The 17,339-nt window shown below is 39.7% G+C and overlaps 2 long non-coding RNA genes and 1 pseudogene across 2 annotated transcripts in view; 2 read left to right on the top strand and 1 right to left on the bottom strand.

Annotated features, from left to right (window-relative positions):
- The first annotated feature begins 564 nt into the window (after nt 1–564).
- Nucleotides 565–4,518, top strand: LOC102120064 (uncharacterized). The gene is made up of 4 exons (XR_010578029.2): nt 565–2,805; nt 2,920–3,183; nt 3,849–3,929; nt 4,280–4,518. It is a non-coding gene; the product is annotated as an uncharacterized lncRNA (long non-coding RNA).
- Nucleotides 4,519–5,232: 714 nt separating this feature from the next.
- LOC102130433 (ATP-dependent RNA helicase DDX18 pseudogene) lies at nt 5,233–9,952 on the bottom strand (annotated as a pseudogene).
- An 808-nt stretch (nt 9,953–10,760) lies between these two features.
- Nucleotides 10,761–17,339, top strand: part of LOC123566837 (uncharacterized) — a 117,204-nt gene continuing 110,625 nt past the window's right edge. The window contains exon 1 of the long non-coding RNA XR_006689487.3: nt 10,761–10,850. This is a non-coding gene — a long non-coding RNA (uncharacterized lncRNA). The remainder of the gene's footprint in view (nt 10,851–17,339) is intronic.

The following is a 17,339-nucleotide window of genomic DNA, read 5'->3' as shown; positions in this document are numbered from 1 at the left end:
TTGGAAGTCCACTTTCCAATAGATTTCTGTGACATCAAAAACAACTATTTTCAACACCACCTGGTCCCAGAGTTTTGGGAAGGTCAGTGCTGGGAATGAGATCAGATCAGTTCTTGTCTGCAATTCTCTTCTTCACCTGGGTCTCTGAACTAACCTGGCCTTGACAATTCCTGGTCCCCACGTGCCACAATGAAGACCATGATTATGGCCACCACCATCATTATAAAAATAAATAAAAGAGATACTTAAAATGGTCAAAACTGATGATTCACACATGTTAATGGTGAATAAACATAAAAAAGTATTTTAGCATCGCTAATAATCAAAGAGGAAGAAGGAGAAGGAATGTAGGGCAGGCAAAAGCAATAAAGTTGCAAACAACCAAAATGGCCCCCAACAGGCAATTGGTTAAATCTGGATACTATGGAGTATCTTGGAAATTTCTGTTAACAAAAAAACTGTATCGGCATCATAAAATATCAAGAAATCAGGTCACAAACTATATATGCAAATATGTTCTTAGCTTTCAAAATAAAAGCATTTAAAAAGAATACTCTCCAAATATCAACAATATTTATTTTTAGAAGTGTAACTATGAATAATTTTAATTTTTCCAAATATTTTTCTGTAATTTCCAATTTTCTAGAATAAATGTGAAACAGGAAAGCCAAATCAAAGTAAATTTTAAGAAAAAATAAAAGAGATATTAAAATTATACACAATTTTTTCCTATAGTATAATTTTCACAGAAAAAAATGTTAGAGAAAATATTTTTAGGAAGTCATCTAATATTGCTGTTGGCTTTTCCTCACAAGAATATGATGTGATGGCAATAAAAAGTTGTTCAGAAAGTTATGATTTAAATGGTTAGACTGGTTTCAGTGAACTTCAGGGTCAGCTCTACAGTTTAATCATATTGTTTTTACTGGCTACCAAGGCTACAGAAGTATAGGTACAGCTGCTATAATTTCTTAGTTAGTGGGAAGTGGTACATTTAAAGTACACAAATCCATTCTCTTTGCAGCCCTCTATCACTTCCACTGCAAATGGAGGAAAATAGAGGAAAATTGAAGAATCATTTAGTTAAGATGATAGAAAAGAAGAAAGGAAATAAGGGTGGTGGGGGGCAGGGTGGGAAGGGGCCTTTGGAGAGCACGCAGCACTTGCAAGATCCTATAAATGAGAGAAAAGCAATGATGGGGACAGACATTTACTAAAACTTTCCCTGTGTTTTGTAACCTGAAATTTCTAAGACATTCCACTGTGTCCAGATATAACCAATTGCCTATTGTGGGCCATTTTGGTTTTTTACAATTTTATTGATATTGCCTGCCCTATATTCCTGCTCCATCGAACTCTTTGATTATTAGTGATGCTAAAATACTTTTAGACGTTAATATTTGTGAATCATCCTTTCTCTGAGCCTGGACTCAGTTCTAAGTCCTTCTCCCACATGATTTCATTCCCTACTCATAGAACATAGAAATAGGTGTCATCTTCTCCACTTCACAGATGAAGAAACCGAGACTCAGAGAACTAACTTGCCCACGATTATACATTCTAGTAAACAATGAAGCTGGAAATGCAAACTACCTTCTTAACTCATTCTGAAATTACATGTGTGTATGTGTGTTTGCATGTGAGTGCCCAATGAACATGACTTTGTCAAGGATGGAGTTTTCCTCATCCAGTCACCTGGAGCTCAGAGACTTGAATTGACTCACTCGTGGCCATGGAGGCATCATGAGAACACAAGCCACCAATTAACAGTTTAAATCAATAAAGTATAATTTGTGTTGGAGTTTCAAACTGACTGGGCAAAAGCTTTGAGATGGAATGCAGGCTTTGGGTGCTGGCAGCCATTATGGGAAAGAGAGAATCATGAAAAACAACAGAAGGTATGGAAGATGATGCCTTCGACAAGCTAGTCTATGGGAAAATTTTGGGGTGTGCTGACAAGCGAGTATCATCATCCAATTAGCAGCTCCTCACAGTACCCAAGATTCCCATTTTCCTAGGATCTGGGGAGTGGGAAATCTGAAGGGCAGATCAGAGAGTCTTACTGCTTCAGGACAAGGACAGCCAAGGGAAAGTCTTCAGTATTTGGAGAGATACAGAATCAAGTGGAATTAAGAAGAAAAATTCAGATTTAGAAAGCCAGACAGAAGAAGGAAGGGGCTGGACTCTAATAACTGCCCTCATCCTAAGATGGGTGTTCTTTAAAAATGTCGCAGTACTCCTCACACTCTTGTAAAGTCACTTCTCCACGTCAATGACTTGAGAGTAGTGCTGCTGGTGGTCAACCTGTAGGCAGGGAGACGAAAAATTATAGAGCAAGAACTTCAGTACCAAGAACATGGTCTCAAAGAGGGTCTTCATTGTCCCCTTTTGTATCTTTCTGATGATTTATTGCAAGACTTACGGCTCTTCCATGTGAAAGCATAGCATTTGATATCAGCTAATGGTAGAAGCATTACAGAGAACACTTTCCAGGGAAGCTGTTTAATGATGATTACAATCAGTGCATTTGAATCTTAGATGACCTAGTGAGTCACTGTCCTCTGTAATTTTATAAGACTCATTTTTAGACTATGAGTCTTTAAACCTCCTATAGGACCTAAGGTGGTGTCTTGCTCACAAATACGAGGTGAATGAAAGACAGACATCCAGGTGTCTTTCCAGGGGTATGTTGGAGAATCCAAAACCTATCTTCCTACAAATGCAGTCTGTTTTCATTCCTTTCAAGTGTCTTCTCTGGATTTGCACATTGGAACTCCTCAGTCACCAGTGTGTGCCTGTTATTCAGTAAGTACCAAGAAATTTCCCTTTGGTTGGTTTTCACTCTCCATGGCCAAGTGTAGTCATCAGAGAAATGTTTCAAATAAATTTAATAGATTTTGTCATCTCTGTTTGATGCAGAATGTCTGAGAAGATGCCGGAGCTAGACACCTCCAATTGCAAACACGGCCCAATTACAAATAAATCTACAAATGAATCACTTTCTAGTTTTTGCATGTTGGGTGTTTCATATGCAGAGTTGATGCTATTGGCTCTTCCTCAGTAAGATATACATCTCAAGTAGTTTTTGCAGTGTGATGGATTGACCTGGCCTGATAGATAATATGATGGAGTGACTATACCATGGACAGAATCATCACTGTCTCCTGCCAATCTTCCACAATTGTAAGTTTTCTTATTTGTTCACTACAAATGTCAATATAGATTAAAAATCATTTACACTTTTTTATTAGCCTGGGAATTTTTGACCACCTTCCATGAGCCAGGTATTATGCGATGCCCTTTACATATAACCTTTCATCTCTCTATTATTCTATCTTATAGTAGAGGGAGCAGAGTTTCAGAGACACTAAGTAGATTGTCTGAGGCCAAACCTCTCTTAAATAGCAGCTAGGATGTGAATAAAAGTCTGTCAAAATTCAAATTTTTGTTATTTCTACTACACCATCATTCCTTGGTCACATTCCCAGTTGGATGGAAGGAGTTTGCTATGTAGACTATCATCCCCAAACTGCCTTTATTATGGAACCATATCAAAGACTTGTACAAAAATCTAAATAAATAACGAAGACTGCATTCTCCTTTTTGTTTTTTTTTTTGAAGTTATTATTTAATGACACAGGAAAATAACATGTTATGAAACAAGCTGGTTACAAGTAGTAGGTAGATGACTTCATTTTTTGATAAAAAATTAAAAAGCATGAACTTGCATATAAAAATTAGATTAGGTACAAAATGCCAATCGTATTTACTTCTGCTCAGTAATTAAATATTCCTCCCTTTGTTTTTGTCTTTTAAAAAACATTACTTCTGGAATTGAAAAACAAAAGGGAAAACATGATCCTGGAGAAAGTTACTAAACACGAGGAATTAGGAATCCAAGAAGCCAAACCAGGAGCCCAGCAGTCAAGGTTGGAAGCCCAGAACACGTCTCACCAGTGTGATAATGGCCAAGCCCCGAAGTGGAAGATTGTTCTTTTCTTTTCCTACTGGAATATTCTTTACCAAACAGTTTCCTCTACATTAGATATTAGCACACTTACATTTAATGGGATTCTATGATTAACTGGCACAACAGCAAAGTGATGCCAGAAACTTTCGTTTTGAATTGCTACATAATCTATTATTTTGTAGTTATATATTATACAAAACACACTAGAAATCAAGTGCTCCTACAACAAAAAACCCATCTAACTTTGCTGTTTCTTTCTGACTTTGTTCATTTTCAATCTTCACAACAAATGTGTTTTTTTTGTTTCAGGGACTGGAAGAGGTAATTTTCTCAGAAAGAAGCAAACATTAATATGTGCTAGGCACTGTCTGATGGCTTGGCTCTAAGACAAGGCAGCTGCCCATGTACTGTACAGAGCAAAAAGGCTTACCAAAATCCAAACCACCTTGAGTTAAAGAAATCTGAATGAGGAGCATCACTATTCTTTGTATGTGTGTTTTAAAAGTCTTTGCTGTGTTACCAAATAAAGAAATGCGTGTATTATACCTCTATTGATGTAAACGAGGCTCAAACATCTCAATTCCACCCTCTTCCTACCCCACACCCATCAGATGTTATGACTGCTAGTGACACTTTATTCAAATTACAACCCGTAGTTTTTGCTCTAAAAAACAAAAACACCTGAGAAATGTTCATTGCTTTAAAATCAAGAATCTATAAAAGCAATGCCACCCTAATCCTAAGGTGATTCTTAGGTATTTTCCAAAGCTCTTTGCTCTTTCATACTACAGCATTTTCAGGAGGAGTCATTAGGTACTCTCAGTGTCCAAGAAATAACTAAAAACAAAAAATAACCTGAGACTCTTTTCTGCATTACCACCAGCTTCCCAGTACACCAGGTCACCTTTTACAGCAGTGAGCAAAGCAACCCATGCCACGGAAATCTTCACAAACCAAGAAGGAAAGGTACAAAAAGAATTATAGTAAAACAATAACATACATTTGTGTGTATGAGGGAGAGAGATTTAAAATTAAAATATTATATCATCACAAGAAACAGCAGACATTCCTTGCTCTGTCCTTGGGCAACCAAGAAAATTAAAGCCTGTTTTATGTCCCAAAAATAAAAGAGACTTGATAGAAGTAACAGTGCTCAGTGCTTGCAACCCAAGTCAATTTATACTCTTGTCAGACCAGTCCAAATTCCAAATGCTACAAAAATCCTGTTAGATCAAGGGGTAAAAATTCATTTTAGTACAAAGTTACTCAAGATAAAGAAAGGCACGTCTTAGGTGAGAGAACTGCCTGCTGCAGATGACTTTTTGCTAATGTGTTTAAAGATTATGGACTTCTCAACTTTCTTAGTTTTCTGGTCGCCAAATCCTGCTTGCTTTTTCTGCTTGCCTTCATTGCTGTTCATGTTCAGACCAACAAAGGGAGGCACCTTGAAACCAAATGACAGAGCAACTTGAGGAAAATTTAAGTTATTGACATTAAAGATCTGTTTCAGAGAGTAGGAATCATAGGCTCATATGTATGACTTACATGCTTCCTCGGCTGACTTATGAAGGAAGTAGTTCTTTTCAATCAGTTTCTCAAGTTGAGACTGAGTATCCTAAATTTTAGACCAGGAAAAGTCAAATTCACTTAATGGAACCTTGGATTGTTTCAAGTAATGAAGGAAACCCAATTCTTCTGGGTGCAAAATGAGCAAGGCATGGCCTCCCCCATTTAGATCTCTGGCTGTTCTCCCCACACGATGAATATATTTCAGGGCCATCTGGAGGGTCATACTGAAGAATCCAGTTGACTTCAGGAATGTCCAGTCCTCTTGCTGCCACATCCGCAGACAATAGTGTTCCCGAATCTGCGTTGCAGACCTAGAAGAATGTGGTTGTACGCTTATTTTGCTTTTGCTTTCCATGAATGGCCAAGACAGCAAATCAATGCAGTTCAGCAACTCGTAGTGGTATTTCACGGACATACACGATGAAAAAACCACGAGCTTCTTCTTTTGGTTCTTCTTAAAGAATGTAAAGAGCAGAAGAATCTCTTTTCAGAGGGACAAACGACATATCCCTGCTCAAGACCATCCACTGTCACATTAGCTTATTAGCTTTATCACCATCAACATCAACATACAGTGGCTCCTTTTTCAGAGAAATCCTTGCCTGGTCCTCAACTTTTTGAGTTTAGGTGGCAGAACAGAGCATAGTCTGTCTGCGTGTTGGCAAAAGTTTAATAATTTGCTTTAATTTATCTTCAAACCCAACAGCCAAGATACAATCAGCTTCATCAATAGCCAGACACTGCAGGTTTTTATACATAAACCCTGGGGTATTCTGCATATGGTCCAGCAGACGGCCTGGTGTGACCACAATGATGTAGATCCCATTAGCAAGTTTCTATGCTTCAGCAGATCTGTTACTACCACCTATTATCAACCCATAGGTGTGCACATGGTGAGTCATTAGCTCCTTAAGAACACCAAAAATTTGCATGGCTAGTTGTCTAGTAGGTGACAGAATAAGGACCCCTGTTCCATTCTTGGGCATTAACTTTAACTTAACAATGAGTTCAACTGCAGAGATGAAAAAAGCCAGGGCTTTACCACTGCCTGTTTTTACAGCTGCTAGAAGATCCCTGCCTTCCAGAAGTAGTCTGATACTTTTATGTTGAATTTCAGCCATGTTTGTAAAGCCCATTTCTTTTATTGCCTTCAGAGTGTTTTCATTGACAAGATTACATAGAGAAGCAAATGAAGTATCCTCAAAAGCTCCTGTCAGTCCCAGGGGCAGGCTGGGCACCTCACTGTCATCTTCATCATTATCTAGCTTCTCCACATTATTTTCTGTTTCTTTAGGAGTCTTGGCACTTTCTTCTTCAGATTCCCCTTTGTTTTCAGTTTTTGCTTTTTTTGTATCAGGCCCAGCATCATTCACCAGTTTTCTCTTTTTCTTCTTCTTTTTCTTTTTTGATTCTGAATTGGGAGACTGCATTTCTGCATCTCCATTGGTTAATACGGTGGATTTCTGGGGAGATTTTTTAACTTTTACATTTTCCACTATTTCTTGAGAAATGTCTGCATTTTGAGTTTCTGATAAGGCCACATTTATAGAATGTTTTGATTTTTTAACCTTTCTATCTCCCGTTGTTTCTTCAGACACATCTCCATTTTGAGTTTCTGATAGGGTCAGATTTGAGGCCGCCTACAACTTTAGATTTTGCTGCCACAGTTTGAGGTTCCACTTCTCCATCTTCTTGCTCAGGAATTTCATCATCTGGTGAGACATGCTGTCCAAGAAGTGCCTAGACTGCCGGGCCACACAGTACAGCTCTGCATTCCCATTTTTTACATGTTTATTTTGCTCCTCAAAGAACTCCATGAACCCAAGGTGTTGGTTGATGGAAGCCTCTGGTCATCCCAACTGAATCTCCATTCCATCTGGGAGCAAGGGCCCCCAAAAAGCATTAAGTAGAAAGTTGCTTCTCCAAGACTCAAATACCAAGCAGCTATTTTCTTCCAGAGTTGAGGAAGGTGTTCCAAATGTTTCTTTAAAATTGCTCTGAAAATCTGAATCCAATGGAATAAACTAGATAGGGCTGTTGATTGTGGAGAACATCTATCACCGACTTTAAACCTTTTCTCTTTCTAAAAATTCTTTTTGACATTGTAAAAACAATATATGCTTATTGCAAAACATTAAAACAATACAGAGGTGCATAGATATAAAAGTGAACGTTCTCAGTAGCTTCTTTCACTCACTCCCATTTTAGGAGGTAACTGTTAGGAGGTAACATTACCACTTTAGGAAGTAACTAGATTTGTATATCACAAGATCTTTTGTGAGCTTTTATATCCCACCTCTATACACACCTGCATATGCATGCATACATGTACACAGTTACATGCCTTTTCTTTTATACCAAAAAATGAGAGCATACTCTAAATTTCATTATGCAGCTTGCAACTTAATACACCACACATAGATTTGTATGTCCATCAGTCATAATTCCGTCGGTTTATCACTCATAATGGGAGTAACACTGTTGTCCCCTTTCTTACCTTGTAAGTTTGCCGTGAGGATTAATCATATGTTCAAAGGTACGCAAGGACAGTGGTACTAAAAAATGGCACAGAAGGCTTTGAGATGGCCATTGATGTATTATTTTACAGAGACATAATACAGATTATGTGATGGGCTTCAAGAGTAAGGATGAAGAAGTAATTTCTTGTTTTCCCCCTCTGAATGGGACACTTCGTGATCTGCATATTATAAAAAACATGAAAGTGAGGTCAGACTTGGCAGGGAAATTGCTGGCTACAAGCTTTTAGGACAATTAAAAAACAGCAGGATCATTCTGGCACAAGCTTCAACCAGTTGGCAGAAAAATGCCTCTTCTGCTCCTACGGTGACTGGCAATTCTAAGTAAATGGCTAAAATTGCCTTTCATGTCTGCCGGCAACTTCTTTCCTGAAGTCTTTGAGTCTTGTTGAATTTGTTTGATAATGAGTATCTTCTCTATTAGGGTAAATTTGACATGCATAAGGATTATTTCAACTCTGACAGGACAGAAATTCACTTGTTTCCAGAATTAGGAATACTTGAAAATTTGCTCAAGTCTAAAAATGAATTTTTCCCTAAAAGTTTTCTTCTTTAAGACTCTGTTGCCATATACAAAGACTGTATTTTATATGATTAGTGACATACTAATAGGCCTTTTGAAATATTAAAAATAGCTCCCAAACCCCTGTGATTTTCTTTGGTGAAGTCCAAGGACTTGGAATCCCAGTTAGGGCATTATTAACTTAAAATATTCCTACTCACTTAAATTATAAGCTGTCAATAAATATCACTTCTCTTTTAACTTCAATTCAGTTTGCCCTGAGACTACATTACTGACCATACGCCTTCCACCCCTGATATCTAGCCAAGGCAGCATCCATAATTGCCTGTTGGCTTGCCTCTGAGAGCCCAGTGTTGGACAGCCTGTATAGTAGAACGGTTGAAAGCAGTCTTTGGAGCTCCAAGGGCTCTGTACATTTGCTTGAGTTCCCATAACATGGTGGAGATGGTAGCACCTACCTCAGAAAGTTGTTAAATTAATTAATCAGCCCATATAATAAAGCACCTAGAATACTGCCTGGCCCATAAAGTGTCATTATTACTGTATCTTTTGTATTTAAAGTCATTCTCTTTAACTGTTGTTATTGGGATGAGGTCTGTAGCTTTTTATGCTTCTGGGAGAGGAAAACCTCTTCATCTTGTTCCCTGCGTCATAAGAGAAACAAAGAGGAAGAAGATGATATAAGTTCAGTAAATCTTCCCTTCATATTTGGTCAGATAAGAGCAGGGGCTTGGAGCCAGGCTGCCTGGCTTGACCACTTAACACTAGCAAGTTTCTTAACCTCTCCAGCCTCAGTGACTTTATCTGTATAAAGGGGATAACAATTGCCCCTGATCACAGGGCTGTTGGGAAACCCAATACAGTGTGAGTAACAGACTTACACATAGTGAGTGCACAATATAGATAGCAAGTAAGTTAATTCTGAGGCAACAGATTCAAGTCTACTACTACTGAGCTCCGACTATGTGTCTATTCTATATAGGGACTGCATTTAACAATATTCCCACAAGGAACACACATTATCTTCACTTAACTGATAAGAAGACTAAAGCTTTGAAAGGTTAAATGACACGCAGCAGTTCTCCTGTTAGAAGGCGATAGAGCTGAAATGTGACGCCAGGTCTTCTGATTCACAGGCTAGTGTTCTTTCTTCTAAACCCCTGGATATCTCTGTGAGCCACGCATATCTGATTACCCCAAGGATTCTCAGGGTCAGCAGTAAATAGGGTAGAAAGACCATCAGTCCCTGCCTTCTGCTTACTGCCAGAAACCTTTCCAATTATTTTTGTATGACCAACACATATCTAAATGCCCCACATGCTTTAAACAGTTAAACAATAAAACATAATTTTCCCATAATCCTACTCTTGGATTCTTTTCTCTCAAAGTTTCATAGACTTTCTTAGAATGTCTAAATGACCCTCAGAATGTTTTTCACCAGAAAGGTTTTGTTGTTTTTTTCCCCACTGATTCCAAAACAGTGAGTTGATTCCTCTTCTTCCTGGAAGTCTTTCTAGGTCATTACAAATAGCATTTTTCTTTATAGTTCTCAAGTGACCTTCAGTGCAAACATTTCTTTCTTCTTCCTGGGGTGGGTTCTGACATCATTCTCCAGGAACACAAAGGCCTCCACAAGGTTGATTTATCCTGCTGAGACTCTGGAAAGGGTCTCTTCTCCTCTGACCACATCTTAATTCACAATTGAGGGAAAAATATTTAGCAATGAGTCTCTTTCCCTATTTTCTTTGAGCTTGGTTTTTAAAAGTCAGTTATTCTAACATCTGCTTGGAACATTTTATTGTCCCCAGTCAGAAGTATGGTTTTGTATTTTTTAGCCAATTATTTCTTATCTTTGGTTACTTTTGCTCTTTTTTAATTCAAATCAGCCAGCATCTGTTCCCAGGATTCAGTGCCAAGGTGCCACCCAGTTTAGGAAAGCTAATCTTTGATCTTTTTCTTTTGCCTCTTCTGGGTACCACACACTAGTTTTCATCCCCAATTCCCCCACATTCTCATACCTCCCTTTGCAAATTCACTTGAGCTTTTAAAAAGAAAAGAGAACTTTAAAAGGAGAGCTAAGATGATTGTTCAGATAAAATGCTGAATCCAGACAGCCAGAAGCTGTGTGGTTTTCTCTGAGTTTGCTCTGTTCTGCCTGGATGTTGTGTGGCTTAATGGGGAGAGAAGCTGCCAGCTTGGAACAGAGCAGAAGGATTTTCAGCATCAGCTCCTCCCATGTCGTGGGTCTCTGGTAAGTTTCCCAGTCTTTTGTTACCCAGGTAGCTTTTTCATGTCATGGGCATAATGGTAGAAACCACCTCCATAGGCCAAATGGAAGGCACAACATTAATGTCAGGAGAGAGGCCCAGGTGGCTGCTTCCTTACTAAGACCAGTCTCTGATATTTGCAGTTACTTTTCTTTCACTTCTTGGTGCAAACAGGTTTTCTTTTAAACATAGCTAACAATGATTTTGCAGTTTCACACTGACATAAAATTTTTGTCCAGCTTTTGAAGGAAATCTATTTATGCATGATGAGTCTTCTGAATTCTAAATCACTGTTATAGACATTTTTAAAGAGAGAGTTGTATAACACATGTAAAATGGAGTAACAAAACAGTTTTTAAAAGTGCTTAGGCCAGGCATGGTGGCTCATGCCTATAATCCCAGCACTTTGAGAGGCTAAGGCGGGCGGGTCACCTGAGGTCAGGAGTTCAAGACCAGCCTGGCCAACATGGGAAAACCTCATCTCTACTAAAAACTACAAAAATTAGCCAGGCGTAGTGGCAGGCGCCTGTAATCCCAGCTGCTTGGTAGGCTGAGGCAGGAGAATCACTTGAACCTGGGAGGCAGAGGTTCCAGTGAGCTGAGATCGTGCCACTGCACTCCAGCCTGGGCAAGACAGTGGGATTTCATCTCGAAAACAAAAACCAAAAAACACCAAAAAAAAAAAAAATGCTTTAAAGGTACTTTTTAGTCACTTAGTCATCCAATCAACAAACATTTATTTAGTGCCTTACTCTGTCAGATGCTACATTAGATCCCAGCAATATAGTAGCAAGGAAAAAGACACACAGTCCCTGTCTTCCTGGGGCTTAGAGCCCAGGTGTCTTCTGCCACCACAGTAGGAGTTTGAATATGAGTTGTGGCTTTTCTAAGTCAAATGTAAAGCTTGACACTTGTCTTGAAACCACGTGAAAAGCCACAGGACAATGGAAGAGAAAAAGATATAAAAAAAAAAAAAAGAAAGACTCGGGAAGGGGAACATCACACACCGGGGCCTATCACGGGGTGGGGAGGGGGGATGGATGGCATTGGGAGTTATACCTGATGTAAATGACGAGTTGATGGGTGCTGACGAGTTGATGGGTGCAGCACGCCAACATGGCACAAGTATACATATGTAACAAACCTGCACGTTATCCGCATGTACCCTAGAACTTAAAGTATAATAATAAATAAATAAATACATACATACATACATACATAAAGATTCTGTGATTCCCAGGAGGATTTTATCTCCTGAGCACTTTCCTAAGCAGGTGGACTTTTTTATCCAGGGCCATGAGCCTGAATACAATAATTCCTTCTATGGTGTGGAGATCAGTGACCAGCCAAAAATAAGGGCTAGCAAACTACTTCCAGTAGTCAAATCCAGTCTACCACCTGTGTTTGCATGGCCTATGAGCTAAGAATAGTTTTTACATTTTTACATACTTGAAAGAAATCAAAAGAATAATAATATTTTGTGAAACAGGAAAATGATATAAAATTCATATTTCAGTTTCCATAAATAAAATTTAATGGGAAGATAGCCTGGCCCATTCATTTAAGTATTGTGTTATAAGGGCAGAGTTGAAGAGTTGCGACAGAGACTGTATAGTTGGCAAAGCCTAAAATATTCATTTAAAGAAAATGTTTTTTGACCTCTGGTGTAGAAAACTTTCTGGTGCTGTCACTTCACACTTGGCCGTAGCCATCTCCTTAATTGTTAAGAGACACAGCAACCCCAAACAGCCATCTTCCTTTGTATTGCATGAAATACAGGGTAAGCCGTAGGAACAACAGAGAATGGGACGTTGATAAACAGGTTTGAATTTTCTTAAGCCACAAACTTGAGTGTGCAAACTAGATAATATTATTTTGTATAATGTAACTTAATTTACTTAACATTATAACATGCAACGTTAATCATTTCTAGAAAACCTCTGTGTTTTCTCAGTCTTTTCATGTTAAAAATTCAGTTAATTCTGGATTTTCTCTATTGTCTTCATCTCCTTTAGATGGCACCTGTGTGGGGTAGCCTACGTGGCATTCCGGCAAAGCCTGCCTCTCCTGAGAGGTATCCCGCTTCTAGTTACTAGCACTCCAGCAATGTTCATTACCTCACCTGGTCTTGCGGCTTTCTCTTATAATGTGCTTTTGTCACTTCTGCCGGATACCTGGGTTTATCAGTGCTCTGCTACTCTTGAACTCTTCTCGAGTATGTGGAAACTTTGCACTGCTCTTCCACGTTTTCTCTGGGGTTGCTAGAGATGAGTAGCATCTGGCCTTCTCTGACCCTTCCCACCCGCCCCCAACAACCCAGGATTCTGGGATAGGAACCAGGTCTGTCTGACAATGTTCTTGCATTTAATACTGCCATCCCGCCTCTTCCCATAGCCAGCTTCTTGAGTGGAAAACCCCCCCAAGCCTGCTACTGCTCCCCCTGCAGGGGTGTCTCTTGAGTTGGAAAAACAGGATGTCTTCTCTTTCAGGGCTGTGATCTGAGGCAGGCTGGGAGGAGGGAGGAGGAGGCATCTGGTTGATAGCCCTTTGCAAAAGGAACATACTTGTGCTTCCCAGCTCTGTGCATGCTCCAGCCAGCTCAAGTCCGACCTATTGGCTCTGCTTGATTCAGCAACTTCAGACTCTGGTTAGGCCAGATGGAAAATCAGTCCTGGAAAAACGAAAATGTGAAAAACTGTGGCAGAGAAGGTCATTCACTCCCTCATAAATCTAAACACACTAAGCCCATTGAAGGACTTGCCAGGAAAATGTGATTTTCAGTTTTCTCTTCGGGTTCAATTTATCTTTACTGCTAAGTAGTCAAGTTGAATTAGATCCAGAACCAGATACAATTCTACCCTTTTTCTTAGAAGGGAGGGACCCCCACCTTCTTGTCAGTGAACTAGCTACCCCATCCTAAAGACTGGTATTTCCTAAGTTAGAAATTCTAGCAGATCTTCTTTTAGGTTTCTGAACTGGGTGCACCCTAGGTTTCCTTTTCTCAGATGAATGAGTAATTGCATCTTTTCTGCAATGCCTCACTAAAGATGAGAAACAGTTACTCGGATTGCATTTCACTTCATTGGGTTTTGCTTTTTGCAGATGGCAATTTTTTTCTGCATCTTATGATCTCCCTTGACCTGAAGCATAGCCCCATCTATCATCCTGCCCATTCAAGTTTGTAGTTTTGAAAGATGCATAATAGAATGGAATACAAGAAAGAGCACACCTGTCCAGGCAACTTGACCAAATGAACCCTCATGTCAATGAAGGCATTAGAATAGGCCCTGGAATACCTTTACTTCCATGATATTACCACAATTGCATGTGAATATAAAACACGCAAAGCATTCCCCAGGCTGTTATTGGCAAGAATCATAGTTCCCATCCTATGAAGATAGAAGCAGAATAGAAGAGAGTAGTCCAGGTGTATTTCCTACCTGAATGGCAAAGTGGAAATTGATGTATAATTTTCCATATGGAAACAACTTGTTTCCCCACATTCATTGCTTCAATAAGGACAGATGCCCGAAGGCAGATTCCTTCAGGATGGAGTGAGAGGCTGTTCTTCAGCTGCCTGTGGCAGTCTTACTACATCATCACAGAGTCTTTGCTATGCCTCCCTTCAAGAGATGGAGCTTGATGTCTTTTGCCTGGAATATGAGTGGGACTTAGTAACTCACTTTCTAATGTAGAGAATGGTAGAGGTGACAGCATGTCACTTACAAAGACCAGGACATAAAAGATAACTCTGGCTTCCTCCTTGCTCTCTTTGGGATCTCTTACTCTAGAAGAAGCTGGTTGTCATGTCATGAGAACATTCAAGCAGTCCTATGGAGAAGTCCACATGGTAGGACCTGGGGCCTCTTTTCAACAGCCATGAGAGTGAGTCATGTTGGAAACAGCTCCTTCAGCCCCAGTCAAGCCTTCAGATGACATAGTTCTAGACAATATCTTAACTGAAACTGCATGAGAGACCCTGAGGCAGAGCCACCGAGTTAAACTATTCACAAATTCCTGACCCACAGAAGCTGTGAGATAATAAATGTTTGTTGTTTTAAATCTACAAAGCCAGAAATTATAGAGTAATTTGCTGTGCAGCAATAGATAATGGAGTCCCCCTTGGAGAATATTTCGTTGGTGGTGAAAATTTCATTCTATGAGTTATTTATGATGTATACATTTATGTTGAATGGTCATTTTAAAAAAACTAGTCTGCTTTCACAAGGAATAGGACTGATAAAATAAATATTCTTATTAGTTTATAATCTGAGCTGCTATAACTTGATCAAACATGTTCCTAGACAATTTAGTGGATACACTTAAATGTTCCCTCTATGGATTACTTGAGTAAATAAAGAGAAAGTGGGGTCCAGACTTATCAACCCACTTCGTTGTAACAACAGAGTTAAAAGGATACTGTGGGGGTTTTAAAATATGCATGAAAATTCTTTGACACCCTTCGCATTGAGAGGTGGGAGTCTGTACCCTCTCCCTGGGAATCTGAGCCAACGACAGTGACTTGATTGTAATGAGTAGACGACTCTGTAGACAGCCCCAGCTGAAGTGTCAGTCAAGAGCCAGCATCAACAACCAGGCACAGGAGTGAATACACCTTCCAATGAGTTTTGTCCCAGTCATCAAGTAAGTTACTCCCCACTGTCAAGTTACCCCCAAGTTGTGACCCCATATATCATGGAGCAGAGACAAAGTATCCCCGCTGTATTCTGTCCAAATTCTTGCCCCACACAATCCATGAACCTAATAAAATGGTTGTTTTATGCCATTACGTTTTGGGGTAGTTTGTTACATGGAATACCAACCTGAAGAGATGTATGGAAACAACTTTTCTTCATCTTTCAGATTAGTTGAAAACAATACAATTTGGAGACAAGAGCTAATTAGCAATTGAGTTAAGCTATGACCATTGAAAAGACTTAACTTGAGGGCAAAATGTAAGTTCAGTAGAAAGGTGGCAACATGAGAGCCCAAGCAGAGAGACATCCGTATGGTTTTTGCTCTGTTGTTGTTTTCTTTTGCAAATTGCATATCTCTGAGGAGAACATTAAAGAGCTCGTTAGGCAGTATAAATAGAGCTAGACACAGCATAAATTTTACCTTTGAGTTTTCCCCCCACTTAAAAAACATTTGCAATTACAAAAAAATTCAAACAGAGAAATACGGAAAGTAATGAGACATCTAAGTTTTCTCCCCTACCACCCAGAATTCACCCAAACTTAACATTTTGGGACATTTTGTAGATTTTATTTATTTATTTATTTTTGAGACAGGGTCTCACTCTGTTGCCCAGGCTGAAGTGCAGTGATGTTATCTCAGCTCACTGTAACCTCTGCCTCCTGGATTCAAATGATCCTCCTGCCTCAGCCTCCCAAGTAGCTGGGATTACAAGCATGTGCCACCCCACCTGGCTAATTTTTGTATTTTTAGTAGAGACGGGCTTTCACCACGTTGGCCAGGCTGGTCTCAAACTCCTGTGATTCACCCGCCTCATGTGATTCACCCGCCTCATGTGGCCTCAAGTGATTCACCTGCCTCATGCTGGGATTCCGGGCGTGAGCCACAGCCTATTCTTAAGTAAGAAATAAGCTGCCAGATACATTTGGAGTTTCCTCCTTCTATCCAATTCCAATTATTCCATTCCCAGAGGTAGCCACTGTCCTGAAGTTAATGTTTCTCCTTTGCTTTCACCTTTTCATTACTTTAAGCATAAATAATTCTGAGGCTGGGTGCAGTGGCTCATGCCTGTAATCCCAACACTTTGGGAGGCTGAGGCAGGTGGATTACTTGAGCCCAGGAATTTGAGACCAGCCTGGGCAACATGGCAAAAGCCTGTCTCTACAAAAAATACAAAAAAAAATTTAGCTGAGAGTGGTGGCATGCAACTGTAGTCTCAGCTACTCTGGAGGATAATGTGGGAGGATCATTTGAGCCCGCGAGGTCAAGGCTGCAGTGAGCAATGATAGCACCACTGCACTCCAGCCTGAGTGACAGAGTGAGACACTCTCAAAAAAAAAAAAAAAAAAAAAAAGAAGAAGAAGAAGAAGAAATAGTTCTGAAAGTTATAAAGTTACCTTATAATTGCATTTATTGAGAGCTAGTTTTAATGATGCTGTCATCATTCAATAAGTTGATTTGGTGAAGACAAGACAGACAAATGTTTGCTCTCTCACTTACTAATGGATTAAAACTTCTAGGATACGTGCTCTCCATCTAGTGGTAAAAACGGGATAACCATAGGTGCACTTATGTCTGATGTAGAGGAATGAACACACACCAAGGGCCTTCTGTGGACAGGACACTCCTCTGGTCTCTGTGTGGGAGACACAAATGAAGAGAAGACAGACTCTGGCCCTCAGGGTGCTAAATCTATGGAACATTGACCACGTGGTCAACAACCACATGAGGGACACAGAGGCCCAGAGAGGTCAAAGAACTTGCTCCAGGTCCAACAA

The sequence above is a fragment of the Macaca fascicularis genome, chromosome 9, assembly GCF_037993035.2.
Source record: "Macaca fascicularis isolate 582-1 chromosome 9, T2T-MFA8v1.1".
In the NCBI taxonomy this organism is placed as follows: domain Eukaryota; kingdom Metazoa; phylum Chordata; class Mammalia; order Primates; family Cercopithecidae; genus Macaca; species Macaca fascicularis.
The sequence above is the reverse complement of the archived record's forward strand: the minus strand, read 5'-3'. Positions and strand labels throughout refer to the sequence as shown.